Source organism: Triturus cristatus, chromosome 1_1 (assembly GCF_964204655.1).
Source record: "Triturus cristatus chromosome 1_1, aTriCri1.1, whole genome shotgun sequence".
Classification (NCBI taxonomy): domain Eukaryota; kingdom Metazoa; phylum Chordata; class Amphibia; order Caudata; family Salamandridae; genus Triturus; species Triturus cristatus.
In genome coordinates this window covers 936043068-936064728 of record NC_140579.1, presented here as the reverse complement: position 1 = coordinate 936064728, position 21661 = coordinate 936043068, and the positions used below count along the sequence as shown (strand labels likewise).

Below are 21661 nucleotides of genomic sequence, written 5' to 3'. Positions count from 1 at the left end.
TTATGACTTGATCCCATAGGATTTCATTATTCATCCCATTTCTATATGTATCCAGAGTAAAGATCCAATACACTTCTCTACGTTTACGTATTTCAGTGCTTAGATTTCCTGTGTTGATAAGTATTTTTTCCAGGATAAGCCATCTTATTTCTTGAGTAGTATGTTGGGCTTCCATATAGTGTTTGAACAATGGGACATTGATTTTTTTAGTTCGAATTGCTGACTTATATTCTGTAAGGCGTGTTGCCATAGAACGTAAGGTTTCCCCCACGTTATCCCTGATTGCAGGGGCACAAGATAAGATATAGGATATTCGAGGTCTTGCAATTAGTTAAAGTTTTCTTTTCAAAATTGATTCCATTGAGAGTATACATACTGGTTTCAATTGCAAATTGGCATGCAACACAGGGCATACATTTATAGTTCCCAATGGGGGGTTTGTTGCCCAATATGGTAGTTTGAATGATGTCCTTTTGTGGGCTTGTCATGCGTGAGCGCACTATAAGATCTTTAAGGTTTTTATTTTTTCTGTGCGCAAAAAGAGGTTTGGATATGAAAGTTTCTCTTTCTCTGGTTACATTTAAAATATGCCAGTTGGAATTGACAATGTGACGGATTCTTTCATTCATGGTCGAATTACGTGTCACAACTACCAATCTGGGACTTGGAGTGGTGGTTCATTGTGTCAACAAATGTTACCTGTCGTAGTACCATGCTAGTTTGTACGAATCACGCACTAACCATCTAGGGTAGCCTCGGGCAACACATTTGGCTTTCATTTCGATGGCTCTAATGTCAAAAACCTCTAAATTGGTTCAGTTCCTGCGGAGTCGCAGGAACTGTCCAAAAGGAATATTGGTCTTTTGTGACCGAGGATGATAACTACTGTAATGCAATAGTGTGTTGCGAGCCGTCTGTTTTGTATAGAGATCCACTTCAAGATGGTCTATATTATTCTGAATGACAATGTCTAAAAACTCTACTTTGCTATTACTGGAGTTCGCTGTAAAAATAATGTTGCTGTCACAAAGGTTTAGCTAAGATACAAATTCTGGAATATCTTCTTGATTGACTGTCCAAATAAAAAATACATCATCTATGTATCTATACTAGTTCTTGACAGATTCACTAAAAGGGGCAATCTCGTTGTCAATGTATCTAGATTCAAATAGGGGTATGTAGATGTTGCCCCATACTTACTCCCTTGGTTTGTTTATAGAGATACCCATTAACCCCTTCGCCGCAGCAGGAATTCCGCCGCGGCACTGGGGAGGGGGGTTTGGGGGCAGGTGCGGTGGCGCTGTGCTCGTGACGGAACCACTCCGTCACGAGCCACAGTTGAGCTGTGCTCATGACGGAGTGGTTCCGTCACGTCTCCGCCCACTGCGCTAATCGCCCGCACAGGCGGGGAATTAGCGCCGCGTGGGCGGAGCGGCCGCCAACGGCCGCAGCATGACGGAACCACTCCGTCATGAGTACAGCGCAACCGTGGCTCATGACGGAGTGGTTCCGTCATGAGCGGGGAAGGGGTTAAACTCGAAGGTGTTTTCTTCTAGTATTACTTTCAAGCATTCCACAATGAATGTCCTCGGACAGTCAACGTTGAAGGTATCCATGAACCATATGACAGCCTCCACTGCCCCCTGTTGTGGGATATTGCTGTCGAGAGCTTCTATGTCCATGGTTACCATAGTGTGTGTCATGGAATTGAAGCGTAGGTGTTTCACTTTGTTTAGGATATCTCGAGTGTCCAGAACGTATGATGGTATTTTGGGGGACATGGGGTCTCAATATGGTGTCTACATATTTTTAAAGAGGCTCTGTGACTGAACCACTAGTCGTAACGACGGGTCTAGAAGGTGGATCTGTGCTGTGTGTGTGAATCTTAGGGATTCCATAGATCGCAGCCATTATGGGTTTATCGATGTTTAAATATTCCCATTCTTTTTCACATATATGGTTCTGTCTGAGTGCCTGTGTGGTTATATTTATCACTAATTTTTTAACTCTTTTTGTAGGGTCACTTTGGATGGGTATATAATGTTGTCTAACATGTCCTCCATCTTGTGAACATATTGCTCAGTATCTACTAGAACTATGCCTTCACCCTTGTCGCAACTTTTAATGGTTATGTTCTTATTATGAATAAGATCCTTAAGTGCTGTGTGTTCTTCTCGCGTTATGTTAAAACCATGGGCAGGGATATATTTCATAGCTGCTGTCAATTTTTTGAAGACTACATGTTCAAAGATCGCTATCTCCGGGGCTACCTCTTCCAAAGTGGGGAGAAAGGTGGACATAGGTGTTAGTCCTGACCTGTTATCATCGATCTGCGCAATATTGTCTTGTCCTTCAAAAAAGGAATGGAGTCTAATTTTGCGAAAAGAGATCATCAGATCTTGAAAAATTTCATATTTATTTACTGTAGTATGAGGGACAAAGGACAAGCCATTGGTAAGAAAAGATTCAGTAAAAAAAGTCTAATGTTTGGCTGCACAGATTGAAAATGGGTATTTCATTTAGTCTCGCCAGTACTGGCCATGTCTCGTTACCAAGTATTGGTTCTCGTTCTGGTATGGATTCTGTCCTTGCTGATAGTGACTCTGAGGTTGTGGGTATTGCTGGTTCTGGGGTTGTTGTTGTTGGTTCCCTCTGAACCTTGGCTGATCTCTCGTGCGCAACCGAGTTTGTTGGTTCCCTCGCCTGGCTAAAAAAAGAGGGCGATCTCCCCTGGGACCTCCAGACATATTTTTTCCCGGGCCCTGTCGGAAGCGGGAGAAGAAATGGTTCCACGACCGAACACCAGACAACCAAACAGCCCTCAAGAGCGCCATCCGCAGACACCACCAACTCATCAGGACCGCCAAGAAGACCGCCTGCAAGGACCGCCTAGACAACAACGCACACAACACCAAAGAGCTCTTCAGCATCGTGAAAGAACTCTCCAACCCCAGCTCCAACACCAACGACATCCCACCATCACAAGACCTGTGCGACTCCCTGGCCACCTTCTTTCACCGCAAGATCACCAACATCCACGACAGCTTCAACTCCGACCCCCCCACACCCACCACCGAGTCGACCACCCCAGCGACTACCACCCGCACCAGTCGCCTGACCGCCTGGTCCAGCGTCAGCAACGAAGACACCATCAAAACCATGAACTCCATCCACTCCGGATCCCCATCGGACCCCTGCCCTCACCACGTCTTCAACAAAGCCAGCACAACCATCGCGCCCCACCTCCGGAAAACAATCAACTGTTCGTTCGAGACAGCAACCTTCCCAGAAAGCTGGAAGCACGCCGAGATCAACGCCCTTCTGAAGAAGCCCAAGGCGGACCCCAAGGACCTCAAGAACTTCCGGCCCATCTCCCTGCTCCCATTCCCGGCAAAAGTGACTAAGAAGATTGTCAACAAACAGCTGACCCGCTACCTCGAAGACAACAACATCCTGGACCCTTCCCAATCCGGTTTTCGCAGCAACCACAGCACCGAGACCGCCCTCATCGCCGCCACTGACGACATCAGGACCCTGATGGACAAAGAAGAAACAGCCGCCCTCATCCTCCTGGACCTATCATCAGCCTTTGACACAGTCTGCCACCGCACCCTATCAGCACGCCTCCATGACGCCGGTATTCAAGAGAAGGCCCTGGCCTGGACCACATCCTTCCTCTCTGTCAGAACCCAGAGCGTCCGCCTCCCACCCTTCCGCTCAAAAACCACCGAGATCATCTGCGGCGTCCCACAGGAATCCTCCCTCAGCCCGACGCTGTTCAATATCTACATGGCACCTCTCGCCCACGTCGCATGACAACATAACCTCAACATCATCTCCTACGCCGACGACACCCAGCTGATCATATCCCTCACCGAAGACCGCCAAAGCCAACCTCCACAGAGGAATGAAGGCCGTAGCCGACTGGATGAAGGACAGCAGACTGAAGCTGAACTCAGACAAGACGGAGGTCCTCATTCTCGGACCCACCCCATCAGCCTGGGACGACTCTTGGTGGCCCACATCGCTAGGCACAGCCCCGGAACCCACGGACCACGCACGCAACCTGGGGGTCATCCTCGACCCCACTCTCTCCATGACCAGGCAAGTCAACGCCGTCTCAGCGTCCTGCTTCAACACCCTCCGAATGCTCCGCAGGATATTTAAATGGATCTCCCTTGACACAAGAAAAACCGTCACCCAGACCCTCATCACCAGCAGACTCGACTACGGGAACGCCCTCTACTCAGGAACAACAAACGAGCTCCTGAGATGACTACAACGAATCCAGAACGCCTCGGCTCGACTGATCCTCAACGTCCCCCACCGCAGCCACATCACACCCCATCTGAGAGGCCTGCACTGACTCCCTGTCAACAAGAGGATCACCTTCAAACTCCTCATCCACGCACACAAAGCACTACACAACACCGGACCTACTTACCTCAACAACCGACTCAGCTTCCACACCCCCACCCGAAGCCTAAGCTCAGCCAACCTCACCCTCGCCACAGTCCCTCGTATCCGGAAAACCACCGCCGGCGGCAGATCCTTCTCCTACCTCGCCGCCAAGACCTGGAACACTCTCCATACCAGCCTACGACAGACCCAGACATGCTGGCCTTCAGAAGACTCCTCAAGACCTGGCTCTTCGATCAGTAGCGCCCTCCCCCCCAGCACCTTGAGACCCTCACGGGTATGTAGCTCGCTTTAGAAATGCAGTGATTGATTGATTGATTGATCCTGAACGTAGTTGTAACCTTCTCCTTCCGAGTCTGAGGTGTCCGAGAAAGGGGTTGTTTTTCTGGGGGCCAGGTATATGTTGACTGGTGTTGTTCCTCACCACTAGGTTCGTGTTGATAAAAGTTGTTAGCCAAGTATGGGTAAACTTTCTCTTGGCTGGCAAACCAGGCGTCTTTTTTAAGTTTATCGGTTTTCCTTTTTAGTAAGTAATCATTATAAGAGGTCATATCCTTTTCTACCTCTGCTAGATATACAAATAGCACATGCATAGATATATACATTTAGTGCTCGGAAGCTGTTGGAACCTGCTTCACCTCTTAAAAATCCACAAAAAATAGTATCCAGACATGCCAGAGAAATCGGAGCTGAATGAGATTTTAAAAACTCTTCGGTATTACTCAGGGTTGGAGAAGAATTGTAGAAATGATAGTTGTGTGTGGATATTTTGGCTGTACTTCAACAATAACAGAACATACTTATTTTAATACTTAACAGCTGTACGACAAAAGTTTCAATAAAAAAATCTGGATTTTGTTTATATGTTACCTATCTTGAAAGAATCTTTATATTTTAACCTTTTTTTGTTTTTGTTTATATCTTTTCATTTACATTTTTGCATAAATATTTGAGCAAGAACATCAGTGCAGTGGTATCATATAACACTATAGCATTAGGGCAATGCAACTCTTGATACAGAGTACAGTGATATGACCGGAACTCATGGAACTCATGTGGCTGTACAAATTATTACTTAGCAAGTATCATAACGTTAGTAAAAAGACTTTAGTGAGACGTTGCTCCATCCAGAGTGCCTATCTGTTGAACATGATGCCCCACTCATACAAACTGATGCCAATCTGGAGGTTACATAGCTTGGTGCAGTCATTGAAAGCAGAGGTCACATCTCTCAAATAGTGAGGATAGGACTATAATTAGAAGCAGTTTGGTAAAGTGGATTTTTCTTTTGAGGAGCTTAAGAAAGAATCCTGCTGTAGAAGGATGGATGAAAAAGGTTAGCCAGACATCAGCAAAAAAGGATTTTTAAGACCATCATGTAAAGAGAGGCAGCCAATGGGGGGGCTTTAAGGCTAGGGAAGTGTAGGTGTCAGACTAATGTGTGGGGAGTATTTGGGTGAAGGGAGGGCAGGAGAGAGAGAGGTGCTTCTGGGACCCAACTGTGGAGGTTGAGAATATTGTCCACTGGTGACCTGGGTCCAACCTACCATGGCTTTGGAAAAAGGGACACCCTTTCCGCACCCATGGGGAGCTCCAGGCTTCGCTCCCTTGCAGCCTCTTGCTTTCTCTGGCTATTCACCATACAGAGAGCTTACTTGACATCTCCGCCTACATAGCGTCCCCTCCTTCAAGGCAAAGTACACTCACAGCAGGCAGTCAGGCTTCTAGACAGACCTTCAGATGCTCCAGTAAAAAGTGCAGACTTCAGGTGTTGTCCCCTCATCAGTGAGGGACTGGGTTTCATGGAGAATCAACCATGGTGACATAGAAGTATATCCAGGACTCTGCAGATCACTTTTTTCCTTTGTTATGAAAAACTTGGAACAGGATCAAAGTGGGCTGCTCTGGATCCCACATTGGTACAGAAAGGGATATGGTTCCAAACTGGTTTGAAAGGTAAATTTCTGTCATTCTCCGGCAGAACCTTTACGCAAGGTGAGAGCTCTTGCAGCAGGTAGAAATTATGCTTGTTCCAAGTAGGAGTATTCAAAACATGTGCACAATGAAGTGTGAAATCTCTACACCTGGCTGTCATCAGCCTTTTCGAAGTAGTAGTTGAGGGCAGACAAAGTACAGGTTCTGCCTAGAAACTTCCTCACCTTGAACAGAAACCGCAAGTCCCACACCTCACATCTACCAAATAGGAATATTTCAATACACTGCACTCTCTGTGGGAATCTGCAACCACCCTCCATCTTGTGCCATGCTAAGCCTGGGGCCAGCCAAAACGCACCCCACGTATTCCAGTAAAAACGTAGTGCTCATATACACACTTGACATGCATAAACAATGAGAGAACAAGGCTCTGCATGGTATCTTTTGTGGGATAGCTAGAAAAGGAAAAAGAGCAGAGAAACAAGGGCACTGTGCAGAACTGGAGAAATATCAGGCATCGGCAGGTTCAGATACACTATTCCTTGCTGTATATTAACAAACACTTAAGAGAGGGGCATAGGCATCCATTACAATTAAAGGACTGTAGGAGCTTTATAGGCTTTAAATACTTTTATTTATAGTTTTGTTGAGGCTCTTCCCTCTACAATTATTACCTGCCACAATTGCTCCCCACCAGGGAAGCCCGACTTCTAGGTGGAGGAATTCCAGAAAGTTCTGTACCATCCCAACAGGAGTGCTGTTACCTAAGCCTAGCTCATTCAATGCGAGTTCACTTGTTGGTGCTAAAACATCAGTCACTGTTGACGCTGCAGCATCAAGAGGCCAGGAATTGGCGAGGGGTGGAGGTGGAGGGTCTGGGAGCACCAGTGCTTCTGTCACGACAGGAACCTGGAGAGCGATTTTAATTACAAAAGTTTAATAAAATACGTCTGTATTAACTTTTCTCATCCTTTGACCTTTATAGACAGTTTCCTTCTTGGAGTGATACTTTCATGCATTTATATAAAGTTAAAAATGCTTCAAGATCAAGGCCCAGTGTTGAACTTATGCAAAAGTAGGAGATGCCACACTTCAAATATATTTACCCATTCTAGAATAATGACTCTGTGCAAAGGACTTTTGGTTCTTGCATCACATCATAAACATGACAAACCTTCAACTTCAATCCAGATTGCTACAAAGTATCACGTTACATGAGTAATAGTTACAGTAACAATTCGACATGGTCAACATAAGAGAACTTCATGATATTAAAGCCAGAGTTGTATCTTCATCCAGAGCAAAGGTTTCTTGTTGCTGCTTCTTCAGCACATAAGGGGCTTCTAAACTAGGGTTACTCATACACTCACAAAAAGGTCATCTTGAATTTATCTTCAAACATACTTTCGCAGGTTTCTGCCAATGAACTCAGAGGCTCCTGCCAGCTGCCATATGTTTCAGTTTTCCCCAGCAAAAGAAATAAGTGAGCGGTCTTACCATATAAAGGTTATTGTTGTAAAGAAGACGATCTGAAGCGTGTGAAGTTCAAGCGTCTTTATTCTGTCATCCACTCTCCGCTACTGACAGCCTGTTGAACATTCCAAGGTGAACTCTCAAGGACCGTCCCAAGAAGGAGGAAAGGCGGGGGTGGAAAGGAAGCTACCACTAGGAAAAGAAACTGGAAGACACGTCAGGGAAAGTAACAAGGGAAAAGGAGAGAGATTACAACACATCTCCCTTCGTAGGGAAAGGAAACAGGGGAAAGGACGAGGTGAGCGGGCAACATGAACCTGTGAAGTAACAGAGCTTGAATGTATTAGAAACATGGAAACCCACAGGGTCTGGAGGCGAACAAGTCAAAACGCAAAATGTACACCAGCCTACCTGCAGACAACACAAAGAGAAAGGATTAACAGATCACCACATGACAGGAAAGAAAGAGCGAACGAGGTAAGGCTGTAGACACAGGAAGACATAAAGCAGTGTGACTTCCGATCTCACGGATGAAAACAAGGTATGACAACGCAAGGAAAACTGAACAAGGAGGAAGCGGAGAAAAGGCAAAGATGTACAAACCGCAAACTAATGCTTCCCCCATTTTCAATAAACAGTCCCAATGCAATGTGAGATTAACATGCGTTCTACAAAATCCAACTTGCAACCTGTAAGAAAACAACATCAGTCCAGTGGACTCGAACACCTGACCCTCCTCACTCCTAAGAACGAGGTGAGGAGCATATTAAATGGGACTATAACCCATAAGACGCCCTAAGAGGGAGCCCAAGTTAATGTACATGGTTTAAAGCTCCTAGATTTGTGCCCAGTATGGGGTAGCAGGGTGATAGAGGATGGGAACGTACCCCTAAGCGTACGGTGAACCCCAAAATGTCCAGAGTGTGCAAGGGAAGTGGCCAAACCCATTGCCCTCCCTGTGTAGGGGAAAACATATACAGTGTAAACAAGCACACCTAAAGAAACCTGAATAGAGCCCCCCATGAAAGAGTGCTACCAAGGATGGCAATTAGAATGACACCACCAGGAAAACTGGACAGATAAGAAAACGGAGAAGAGGCAAAGTAGATACATACAGTATAACTATTACTTCCCTCCCCAATTTCAATAAACAATAACAATCCAATGTAAGAGTAACATTGCGTTCTACAAAACAGCAAAATTACAGAATGTAAAAACAATTTCAGTCACTGGAACTAAAACCCATGACCGTCCTCTACTCCCTGATAGAGTGTGAGGAGCACTTTGAATGAGACTGTAACCCATAAGACGCCCTATTGAGGGAGACTGAGTAAAGGTAAATGGGTAAAAGACCCATAAAATTGTGCCCTGAGTAAGGGTACTATGTAAATGTAAAATGGGACTGGGACCCATACACCGGTTCCCTGTGAAAGGGTAACTACCGTAATGGCCCGAGTAGGCACGTGAAAGAAAAGAAAAAGAAACAGGAACCTGATGCCCTCCCTGTTAAGGGTAACAACCGTAAATTACCTATGTAGGCAGAATATGTAGGGAAATGGGGCTAGTACCTCTTCCCAGGTAAAGGTATATGGCCAAATGGGGATGGAACCCATTCCCAACCCTGTGTAGGGTAAAATAATGTGAACATGCAAATTGAACCATCCCAAATGTAAGTGGGCAATTGGGGCAAAACCTACCCCCACCCCTATGTAGGGAAAAATCAATAGACCTATGTAAACATGTAGCTGGGACCATGAATGCCAAATGGCATGTACGTACCCACAGTACCTGAATGCAAACTGAAGCAATGATGTAAAGTGAGCAAAAGTTGCATGGACCAAAGACATCCCATGTTTGTGAACGTAAATTGTAGAAGAACATAAGTGAAAAAACATTCAATCACTTTCCAAAATGTCCCAAATAAAAGTGCAAACGTCTTCATTGACCTGTGTAAGAAATGAAAGTTGAAAGCAAAACTTTGCAATAATCACAGTCACCGAGTCCAGACATTACTGCAGCACGCCTAACATAATGATGACAGGGTTTGTTGGAAGTACGAGGAACCGAACTCCTGAGAACCACATATAAGTTCAAGAACTGACCGACTAGCCTCTGCTGTAACCAATGTGTGCGTGTCGTCGACTCAGACAGACACGATTGTGCCACAGTACATCCTAACTGCTGCAGAGGAGAGTGAGGAAACATCATTGCCGATAATATGGAACCCAGGCATAATTGTAGACAAAAAAAAAAACAATCCCAGAAAATACCGTATGTGATTCTTTGTGATGACGGAGGTTAGAGAATGCAGCTGGAAACATAAGGCTGCGTTTCTAGTCCGTGAGGCACAGTAAACAGACGTAAATCTACTAGAGCCCCGAGAAAATACCACAGAGAGTTCCTTGAAGAAAAGATGGCATCACGTTCAGGGCTCGCTGCCGGATGGTTCGTGGCACGCTGGTGCGCTAAAGAGAGCAGCAGGCGCAGAGACCAACAGAAATAACGGTATTAACGTCTGGAATACCGGGGAGGTAATAGATTTCTGAGGAAAGATTAACAGAAATGCGATTGGAAACAAACTTCACAGTCTTGAGAACGTATTGCTATTAAATTAGGTTTATGGATGGATTGCCATGATTGGGCGACAATGTTTTCAACCGCTGCTGCAGCTCAATTGGGGTGCAACGGAGCGTACAACAGTACATCAGCATGTATTGGAAAACTGCAGTGAGACCATTTTCAATTTTGTGTTCATTGTTGTGTTATTAAGAGTCAGCATTTGCAGTCATCTCTCGATCCAAAAGCAGAAGGGCATTTTTAGACAATCTCAATGTTGAAGAAATGGGAGTTATAATATTACATAGCACAATTACCAAACGGGAAACAGCCTTTACCACGAAGCATTTTCTACGCGTTACGTTTACAACGGTACACTTACCTCGTAAATGTCTTCACAACGCGTATTGCTTCAACGACGTGTTTAGCACGCAAGCAACGTCATCACGGAAAAACGTCTTACTGGTCGGAAAAAAAAGATTCAGTCCTTCGTTAATGTCGGCGAAGACCTAAGAAAAAGGGAAAAAAAAGAAGAAAGGGGGCTTGGGGGGGTCTCCCCCCCAAAAACGAAAAAGCGGGGTAAAGGCAAGATCGAGGTAAGGGCAATGCGAAGAAAAAACATTCTGTTGTAATGCATGCGTGGTAAAGGCATGCGTTGCAACGGAATGCGTAGTAACGACATATATTCAATGTTTTCTACTTCTGACAGGAGCTACTCGATCTTGATCACAGAGGTCGCAGGTCTTTTAACAACCCGATTATGTGAAAGACTCACAGTGAAATTTATCGCACGAAAGATGGTTGCTCAATTCACAGTGCATAAAACTTAACGTACCTTCATTAACAAAACATAAACCTAAATATCACCGTTTTAGTCTGAACTACAATATGATTATTTTGTGTTTAACACAGAGATCTGGTTAAATGATGCCATGGCACTCAATTTAGTAGCAGCAATTAAGATCATTTGCATGCATCATCCAATTAAAAGAGGGTGCAGGAATAGGATGTCTGTTTACCGATTCCCTTCTCATCAGTATATATCCTATAGAAACTGACCATTGAGCTGACCATTTAGGCTTCAAACGGGCCCGCTCTCCTTCAATTACCTCCTCAGGCCTGCTTTTGTACCCTCCCCCTGAGCCCAATTCTTTGTTGAGCTTCGAGTTATTAGATTTCCATTCTATCATTACCTCTTTTTGGGCAACTTTCTCATTCTATGGTATTTTGAAATCTGGACTGATTGCCCCATAGGTCAGATGCAGCCAGTCTAACGTAGAACTGAACACCACTGGTGCTCAGGTAAATGGGTAAATTCTCCCATTTAGGAAGGAGGTCATCAATTAGACCAAATTACCTCCTGTTATAATATTAATTGTATAGAGCCTTTAAACAAGACGTGGTGTCTGACCACAAGGCAATCTTTGATTGGATATTAAAGGTAAACTCGAAATAAACACTCAGTTACATATTTTGTGGGCAAACCATTGATTAGGACGACAGCACATAATCTTGCCCACTCCTTAATTAAGCTGCCAACTTTCAACAGTAGCATGGGTATATTCAACTTAAGCAGATCTTGCGACGCCTGGATGGGTGAATATTTAAACATATCACCCACAATTGAAAGGACTTCCTCTCCGAGGGAAAAAAGACCCTCTGTGCTCTGCCTTTCCGAGGACTAGCTCAGTACAAAGACATCTATAAAACACTTTAGTGCAATTGACAAAAGTAATAGGAATTGGGACAAAAAAAATATTTTTTTCTGCGATGCTCTGCCAATATAAACTGTAATTTCAGCAAGCTAAAGCAGCTTACTTGGAATGCAAAATAACAAACACTTCGAGTTTCTCTAAAAAAAAATTCTGTTTGATTAACCTTGCTTGCAATAATCTCAGTCTCCCACTGTCAAACGTTGCCTCTATTGTGTCAATAGTCGTTCTACATGAATGGAAGCAGGTAGGGATTACACCTCGATTAAAGAAACCATTTGATCCGAGAGACTTGAGCAACTGTCGCCTAATTTTGCATCTCCCAACTCCCATAAAAGTCCTAGACAAAACATGTGAACGGCCTCATCTCAGACTTCATAGTTGAAAATGAACTCCTGGATCCAGCACAATTTGGGTTTAACCCTTACACAGTACAAATATGGTGCTCCTGTCCATTACAATCACCGATAGATACTTGACAAAGATGGCAAACCTACATTGATATTATTAGGGTTCTCTGTTGTCTTTGATGCCATCTCACATGACACTATGTTGATCAGACATCATGAAGCAAGTATCTGCGATTGATAAATAGTATATTACGTTGACAATTAGCAAGGGGCAGAGGTCTAGAAGATAGCACGGGTCTATGACGAATACAAGCGAAAATGCTGGACAACTGCTGTTGGAAGAATTGTGTTTATTGTGCTTAACTGCTTCCTTACGCACATGGGGGCTCACATATAATCCTAACAATTTATGAGATTAGTTTGAATATGTCATTTGAAAATTCAATAAAATCTGTTTAAAAAATAAATGAAGCAAGTATCTGCGACAAAGAACTTTTGTAGTTTACATCTTATTTAATGGACACATGTAAAGCAGACACAATGTGTTTCTTCTTCACACTGAAGCAAGGCATACAACAGGGATATTCACTAGGCCCAACATTATTTAATATCTGTGTTGCTCCACCGGCTCTGATTTGTTTCACCTTCAGGATCTTTGCAGATGACACCCAGTCAGTTATCCACTAGTGGGTAGCCCACACATGAAGCTCGCCTTCTTTAGTTATTTTAATGCCCAGGCAGCCGGTACCATGTTCCTCAATTCGGTAGAGTAAGGTGTAACAAAAGATATTCGTGCATGGACCAGTATGGTGCTCTCCATCTCTGCACCAACCATTACAAGGCATTCTGTGAGATCTGTCTCACCTTCTAGTGTAAAAGGACTCAGGGATACTAAAGGAAAAAGTGTTACAGCGACAGTCACGGACCTAGATTCCCGACATCATCTGCAAATAGGACCTACTTGGCATTGAAGTGGAAGAGGTGGGTCCTTCCAGAATTCCAGCAGCCTAACCAATGCCCAGCCCTAGGACACTGTCCTCGAGCCCCTTAGAGGAACAAGATCAAGACAAGACACATTGGGCATCGACCCCAAAAAGGCCAGGCACAAATTAGACATCAAGGGCTGTGTAGTTGACACTTGTGCATTGGTTGAAAAGGTGGACCCATTAGCCTCATAAGGACTATGTTTAAGTTCCATACTGGTGCAGTTGGAGCTCTTGGTTGTATTACTCTTTTTAGTCTTTCCATAAAGGCTTTAATCACTGGTACTCTGAACAGAGATAAGTGTTGTCCGTTTTGTAAGTATGCAGCTACTGCTGCTAAATGCAATCAAATGGATGTGTAGGCTAATCCAGATTGCTGTAAGTGTAAGAGATAACAGATGATGTTTTGCACTGAAGCATCAAGGGGATTGATATTGTTACATTATATAACAACTCGTTTCCACTTTGCTGCATAACATGCCCTAGTAGTAGGTTTCCTAGCCTCCTTTAGGATATTCATACAGTCTGGTGGTAATTGTAAATAATCAAACTATAAGACTTCAGGAGCCAAATCGCCAGGTTGAGTTCCTTGGGATTTGGATGCCTGATTTCTCCATGGCCCTGAGTGAGGAGACTGGAGTTGAGATGCCCGTGTTTGGTGTGGAACTACTGAGAGCTCTAGCAGGGTGGTGAACGAAGGTTGATGTGCCCTTTGAGCTATGAGAATGAGTTTGAGGAATGATTGTCAAGCTTCTGAACTACCAGTGGAATGAGTGGGAGAGGCGGAAAAGCGCAGGCAAATATCCCTGACCAGTTTAGCCATGGCGCATTGCCTTTGGAGGGCGGGTGTGGGAAACTGAGGTGAAGCTTGAGCATTTTGAGCGGTGGCGAACAGGTCTATGTGAAGAAATCCCCATCCCTGAAAGTAGGGAAAAAGAATCTGGGGATGAAGTTTCCACTTGTGGATTTGCTGTCTCTGCCGGCTGAGAAGGTCTGCAATTTGATTGTCTACTCCTGGAAGATGTTCTGCTAGGAGATACATTTTGTGATGTATGGCCCATTTACAAATGGCTTGTGCTAGGCCTGACAGTTGGAGAGAGTGTGCCCCCCCCCCCCCTGTTTTTGTATATAGTACATAGCTGTTATGTTGTCTGTGCGGACTAGGACAGTTTTGCCTATTAGGTGAGTAGGTGAGTTTGAAAGGCTTTGAGCGCTAGAAACATTGCTAGTAGCTCTAGGTGATTTATATGGAGGCTCTTGCACTGTAGACTCCATAATCCTTGGAGTGTGTGTCTTTGTAGGGGACCACCCCAACCAGTGAGTGATGCGTCTGCTGTTAGAGCTGTCTGTGGCACAGGGTCGAGAAAAGGCCGCCCTTTGGATACATTTTGTGGGTTCCACCACTGCAAAGAGCGATGGGTGCGGCCATCTACCAAAACTAGATCGGTCAACTGACCCTGCGACTGGTTCCACTGATTTGCTAAGCATTCTTGAAGGGGACGCATGTGAAGTTTTGCGCGGGGAACAATTATAATGCAGGACGCCATCATCCCTAGCAGTTGCATGAATACTTTTGCTGTTAATGATTGGTTGGGCAGAAATTGAGTGAGAAGGCACTGAATACTGTGAATCCTGACTGTATTGGGAGAGGCTAGAGCTTTCTGAGCGTCTATCGTGGCTCCCAGATAAGTGTGTGTGTTGGAAGGCTGTAGATGAGACTTCAACGCATTTACTGTAAACCCTAGTTGGAGCAGGAAGTGAATAGTGGTTTGAGTGTGTTGGGGACACATTTGGTAAGTGCTGGCTTGGATGTGTTGTCTTCTCAGATGAGTTGCAACTACTGCCAGACATTTGGTAAATACCCTGGGAGCAGTGGTGACTTCAAACGGCAGTATTTTGAATTGGTAATTATGACCCGCTATCATGAATCTGAGGTATTTGCGATGAGTGGGATGAATTGGAATGTGGAAATATGCGTCTTTTAAGTCTAGAGTAGACATAAAATCACCCTTCTGTAGACGTGGGAGCACTTGTTGCAGTGTCACCATGTGGAAATGCTCTGAAAGTATGTAGAGGTTTAGTTCTCTGAAGCCTAGAATAGGTCTTAAGGAGCAGTGCTTTTTCGGGATGAGAAAGTACAGGAGCACACGCCTGTCCTTTGATGTTGTAACAACACAGGTTCGATGTCTCCTTTGGACAGGAGAGATTGATCCTCTTGCTGAAGTAGATGTAAAGTTTTGGTGATATTTTGTGAGAACGTGGTGGAATGTTTGGTGGATTGTTGGTAAACTCCAGGCAATAACCAAGTTGGATAATTCCTAACACCCATTTGTCTGTGGTGATAGATTGCCAAATAGGGAGGAATTGTAGAAGACGTCCCTCAACAGGTGTTAAATGATCGGGGGGGGGTGATAAAGAGTGTAGGCAAGTCACTGCTTGTTGGGGGAGGGGGAATTATGTGGTGTGGAACCCCTGCCTCGACCTTTGTTGTTGTTGCCTCTGTAGCCTCCTCTAAAGAAGCCCCTTGTAGAGGAAGATTGATTGTTGCCTTTCCAGGAGGCGGCAGTATTGTCTGAGGACATGGTTTTCGACCCTCCACGGTGGAAGGAGCAACGAAAGGAGCCCTGATTAGAGGGAGACTGCAGAGCTCCCGCAGACTTGGCGACTTCTGTGTCTTTTTTCATTTTTTCTAATGACTTACCTACTTTGCGCCCAAAGAAATGTTCCTTGTCAAAAGGAGTATTTAAAATAGACTTTTGTACTTCGGGTTTAAACCCATAAATCCTCAACCATGAATGTCTCCTTAATAATACACTAGTGTTGATCTCTCTAGTTGCGGTTTCTGCAGCATCTATAGCACATCTAATTAAGGAATTGGAGAAGAGGTTCCCTTTCAGGACTAAATCCTGGGCTTTTGCTTTGTGCTCATCTGGGAGGTGTTGTAGCAATTGCCCCATTTCATCCCAGTGTGCCCTATCATATCTGGCCTGCAGGGCCAGGGTGTTGGCAATGTGCCAATGATTTGCTGCTTGGGCGGCTACTCATTTACCGGAGGATTCTAAAGGTTTTAACTCTTTGTCTAGCGGGGAGCATCCCCTGTAGTCTGCGAATTGGCCCGTTTACAGGCGTTGGAGATCACCAAGGAGTCTAGTGGTAACTGTCCTTTAATAAAGACTGGATCTGAGGGAGCAGGTTTATATTTTTTATCAATTTTGGGTGTGAGAATGCGAGCACGCACAGGATCTTTAAAGATATAATCGGGATGTCTCATCATACCTTAAAGCATAGGTAGAGTGTGGCTAGCCTTTTGTGTGCTACTGAGTGTTTCAAATAGGAAATCTTCCTCTAGAGATTCCTTGTGTAACTGTACCCCATGATATTCTGCAGCTCTAGCAAGTATGGATTTATATAAAGTTCCTTTTGTTTTGGGTCCAATTTGAGCGTTGGGGCATCGAAAATCAGATCCTGCAGCTCCCGAGGAACATTTTTAGGTTTCGGCACCAAGGATTTGGGTGCCAGGGTAAAATAACTTTTCGGCGCGGAAGGTTTCGGTGCCGAAGGAGGCTTTGTTTTTGGTGTAAATGATTTCGGCCTCAAGTGGTTTTCGGCTTCTAGCCTGAAGGTTTCGGCTCGGTGTCAGACTTTGCAGACTGGATCCCGAACTGCAAGGCTTAGTGATGTGTTTCAGTGCAGAGACAGAGAGCGGAGCACTAGAAACATCTTCTCTGTGCTGACCGTAGCCCGAAGGCGGAGATGGGACCAAAGCCTTTTGTTTCAGCTGATTTGGAGTTTGGGTTAAGGGGCGTTCGGTACTCATGGGACGTTGACCTTGTGGCAAGTCTTCTTTCATCTCGGAGGCCGATTCTGAAATAGAGTCAAGTTCTTCTCGTTTTTCCTCGGCCCCATGTGCGTTGAATTCGTGCTAAGATCCTTCGCCGAAGATGTCCGGAGTGTTTTGGACGTTTTGACACTGCATTTCGCGACGACGAGCCTGACGATCACAGAGCATTTTCTTTGATCGGTACGATCTGCACGCGTCGCAGTCCTGTTCGGTGTGCTCCAGAGACAACCACAAGTTACACAATTTGCGCGGATACTTGGCATGGCACCGAGGGCAGAATTTGAATTGAGTCCGTTCCATCGACTGCGAAGTGGACCAACGCGGTTAGGCGGACGGCCTTCTCGAAGATCTTCAATCAAAATAGAGGTTTTCCTCGACAGATACGATACGCGGAGAAGTGGGATACGCGTTCGAAACAATACCGAAGCGGGTAGAGTGGATTGCGCACCGAGGGAAACCTGAAGAAATGTGTTCGAAGGAGAGCGCAGCCATACACGTCCAAAAACGATGGCAGAAAAACAATCTAACAATGGAGTCGATGCCCATGCGCACTATCACCGAAAGGAGTCACCACCTACCTCATGACTGGAAAGACTTCTTCAAAGAAAAACAACTTGCAAACATCCGGACCAAACACTAGGTGGCAGGAGTATGCAAAGCATGTGATCTACAGCTCGCATACCTCGAACACAGAGATTAACTTTCACGGAGGAGCTCGCCTTTGAGGTAACACGGAACCTGGGGCTCAATGAGCACAAGGACAAAGCTACAAGCCCCCTCTCCAGCCTCCGACACACTGGCATTCACCACTGCCTCCTCCTCGGCCTCCCATCCGGCTATGGCCATTCCCACCAGCCCTTCCACCAGAATTTCCCGAGATGTTAATCTATTCCTTTTCTGTAGCAGGTCGCCCATATGACCAACCTGCTGGCCAGAAGACAGGAATGACCCTTGGGACAACAACATCAACCCTGCAGAAGACACAGATGATCCAGCCTTACTAAGCCAAAGAGTCTCGATCTGTTGATATCACAGCGTATCATGCCGTTATTCAGAAACCAGCCCACCACCACAAGGTTAATATGCATGTCCTAAAGACCCCCTTTAAGACTGAGCAAAGGGTCCAGTTCCTGCCCATACACAAAGGCATGCCTAAGACAGCCGATGACAAGTTTGAGGACTCGGAGCCAAGGTGCTCATACAACATGAAAACGTTCAAACTTATTCAAATTATCCCCTTTTTTACCAGAGGCTAGGTCCTCCTGACCATCTAGTGGTCCATATGGCAAGGAAGTGGGCCTCCCCCAGGCAACTGGATATACCTCCCCAGATACGGAGAGTAAGTGCCTTGACGCCGCAAGAAAAAGTGCAGCGGTTGGGGCAATCATTCAATGGAAAATTGCCAGTTCAGTCGGTCTGCTTTCGAGGTGAGACAGAGATCATTGGGAGGAGGTGGAGGAGCTAGTGTAACACCTCCTTGAGACATACCGAAAAAGAAGAGAGAAGCTAGTTGTGGAATTAAGGATCATTTCCAATGTGAATATCTGTTCTGCACTGGACACCGCAGATACTGCTTTTTGTTGTGTAAACAACTGCATCTTGCTCTGCTGCTACACATGGCTTTGTATCTCTGAGTTCAGAGGTCCAACAACACTTCCTTAACAGGTAATTTGATGGAGAACATCTCTTTGGGCCTGAGGTGGATGAGATGTTAGAGAAAATCAAGAAGCACACCAAGAATGTGGCATCCATGGGCGGCCTGCAGTTTGCCAGAGGAGCACTTTTTGCAGACAGCAATCCAAGGGAGGGAGCAAGACTTCATACACCGGCCAACAGGCTATACTTGAGCTGAGGTTACAGGGGCAGCAAGGGCATAGGCAAAGGGCCCCCATCAAAGGAGCCTCTACTCCTAAGTAATGACGTACCAATGCTACCTCCTGCTCACACACCTGTCTGGGGATTAAAGAATTACTACTCTTGCTGGGAAGAAATTACCTCAAAGCAGTGGGTGACATAAGCCGTTTGCAGGGCTAATGCTACTCCACCCAATGTACCACTATGCTAACATACATACCTTCAAATAAGACCACCTCAATCTCTTGTTAAACAAGCATTGGCATAGCCAATAGGTCTCGCCTTTGGGACCTTATAAGAGGGCTTTCTATGTTTAACATCCATCTGGGCTCAAAACAAGAGCTTAATTTAAAGGGCCATCAGCCCTTCTTTTTTTCAAATATCACCCTGGCTGTGAGCTATTTGGCTATCTGAAGTATCTGTGTGTAGGAGTTATTACACCAATAATTTAAATGGCACTTACAAATTTATTTTTTATTTAATTATTTTATAGCCTGTACATCGCACTGTAGGATATCAAAGGGCTTTACATCGCACAGAGCGAGACAATAAATCATACAAGCTTGTAAAGTAATATACAGAAAGTGGTACATAAGACATTGAAGGTTATAAGGTGTAGGAGTCCCATATTGTACATGCTTGTAGACATATGTTAAAAGTGCATGGTCAGGATAAAAAGAAAGTTAGAACGTGGTGAATAGGGTTATCTAACCAAAGGAGCCATTTGTGGCATTTCAGAATAATAACTGATTGAGAAATGAAAACAACAGGGATCTAAACCTATGACTTGCAGTTTGTATGCAGCACCTTGATGGCGGGTCATCATTGCTCACTGCGCTTCATTAGAAAGACTGCAGTTTATTAACTGGGAGCAACAAAAAAAAGTGTTAAAATCAGTAACTCACGTACCTATCAAGATGTAATTAAATCAGTGATCTGCATGTTACAAGGAGTGCTTTACAGCAGGTATATTAACCCTCTATGCGACTTTAGGAGTCAAAACAGAGACTAGAGGAAACACATCGTTTGCCAGGACTCTTGACCACGTCCGACCCTATAACAGCACTTGGCATTATCTATCCTGCATTGAGATCATAGTCATCACTTTCTCTGTACCATAGGCAAGTATTCCTGGCCAGCACAGAAACACGCCCAGAGCAAGACCTGGCCTAGCCCGAGATGGTCGGACATTCCTTGCCGCCCATCGACAGACGTTGGCCACGCTCTGCCCTGAGGACATTCACTAACATACTCTATTTACACCAGACTCTCGGCAACTCCTGACCAGAGGCTCCCCGATTATCCCCTAAAACGAGAGTCCCCGACATCGCCCCACCAGGATGCCTGAACATCACCTGCCCTCTACTCTGAAACACCACGTCCGATTGCCATGAGAGGCCCAGGCGGCTCTGATGCAGGCCGGAGATTCCCACGGCACATTAATTGGAGTTTGTTCTGTGAAGCAGCGAAGAGAGGGGCTGAACCGCCCAGACCTTGAAAGTGCAGACTGGCTTTGAAGGGGTGCTGTGGAGCCAGCGCTGTTTATTTATAAAACATACCCAGGGGCAGTGCACATCCGAGCACGGGAGGGGGCCGCAGAAGGACTCAAACTTCGTCTGAGGACACAAGACGTTTATTAAGAAATACTGTGCTGAAGAGCAAGCATGGCTGCAGGCTTAAAAGGACAAAGAGTAAGTCTGTGGCTTTGTGCAGAAAAAAGACCAGAAATTGGGAGGGGAGGGCTGGACTGGCCCAAACTGGGCATGGACGGTGAGCTAACTCAAAAGAGGGCAGTTAGGAGTGAAGCAGCAATTGGCACAGTGAGTGAGAAAAAGGGACGCTCTGCGCTAAGTGGGCAGAGGGAATAGAAGGGTACGCTAGTGGCCCCAATGCAGGGCAGTGTGGATAAAAGAGGAGTCTTCAGCTAGTTTGAGTGCATCCGAGAGGCGCTGAGCTGGAAATTGCAGCGCTGTATGGCTCAGGCAGCAAAACAACACCCACATGAGCCTCTCGTGATGGGGATATGAAACAATGGGTGGTTCTACCTAATGTGATATAGGGCGGGTGGGGGAGGTTTCATTCTGGCTCACTCTTCCTGAAGCGGCAGCCCTTCTTGACACAAAAGGCACTTTGGAACACTGCGCAGGCTGAACACTGGTGAACAAGGTGAAAAGCAGGGACGTGCAGCGTTTACCTTGTGGGAGCGAGCGCGATAATTGCTAACAGATAGCGCCGCTCGCTCCCGCAAGGGAAACGCCAAACGTGCACGCGTTGCAATTGAAAGCAATGCAAAGCGTGCACGTTTTTGGGCAAAAAAGCAAATCGATTCCAAGAGGTCCCCTCCTATGCAACGCATGTGCGCTGCGTTGGCGAGACCTAAAAACAAAAAAAAGGGCAGAGTGCACTTTGAAAAAGGCTTAATGCAGCCATTGCCCCGCATCAACAAGGCCAGGGCATCTATTCACTGTACGCCCTCATTCTAAAGAAAGGCAGTTTCCTTTTGCTCTTCTTATACCTAAAGATGCTCCTGTTGGAGCA

At 45.4% G+C, this 21661-nt stretch overlaps 1 pseudogene across 1 annotated transcript in view; it reads right to left on the bottom strand.

Moving 5' to 3' along the window:
• LOC146871315 (mitochondrial inner membrane protein OXA1L-like) overlaps positions 1-21661 on the bottom strand; it is a 577675-nt pseudogene that overhangs the window by 291260 nt on the left and 264754 nt on the right. The window contains exon 3 of the transcript XR_014959541.1: positions 7029-7263. The product of XR_014959541.1 is annotated as a mitochondrial inner membrane protein OXA1L-like (transcript). The remainder of the gene's footprint in view (positions 1-7028; positions 7264-21661) is intronic.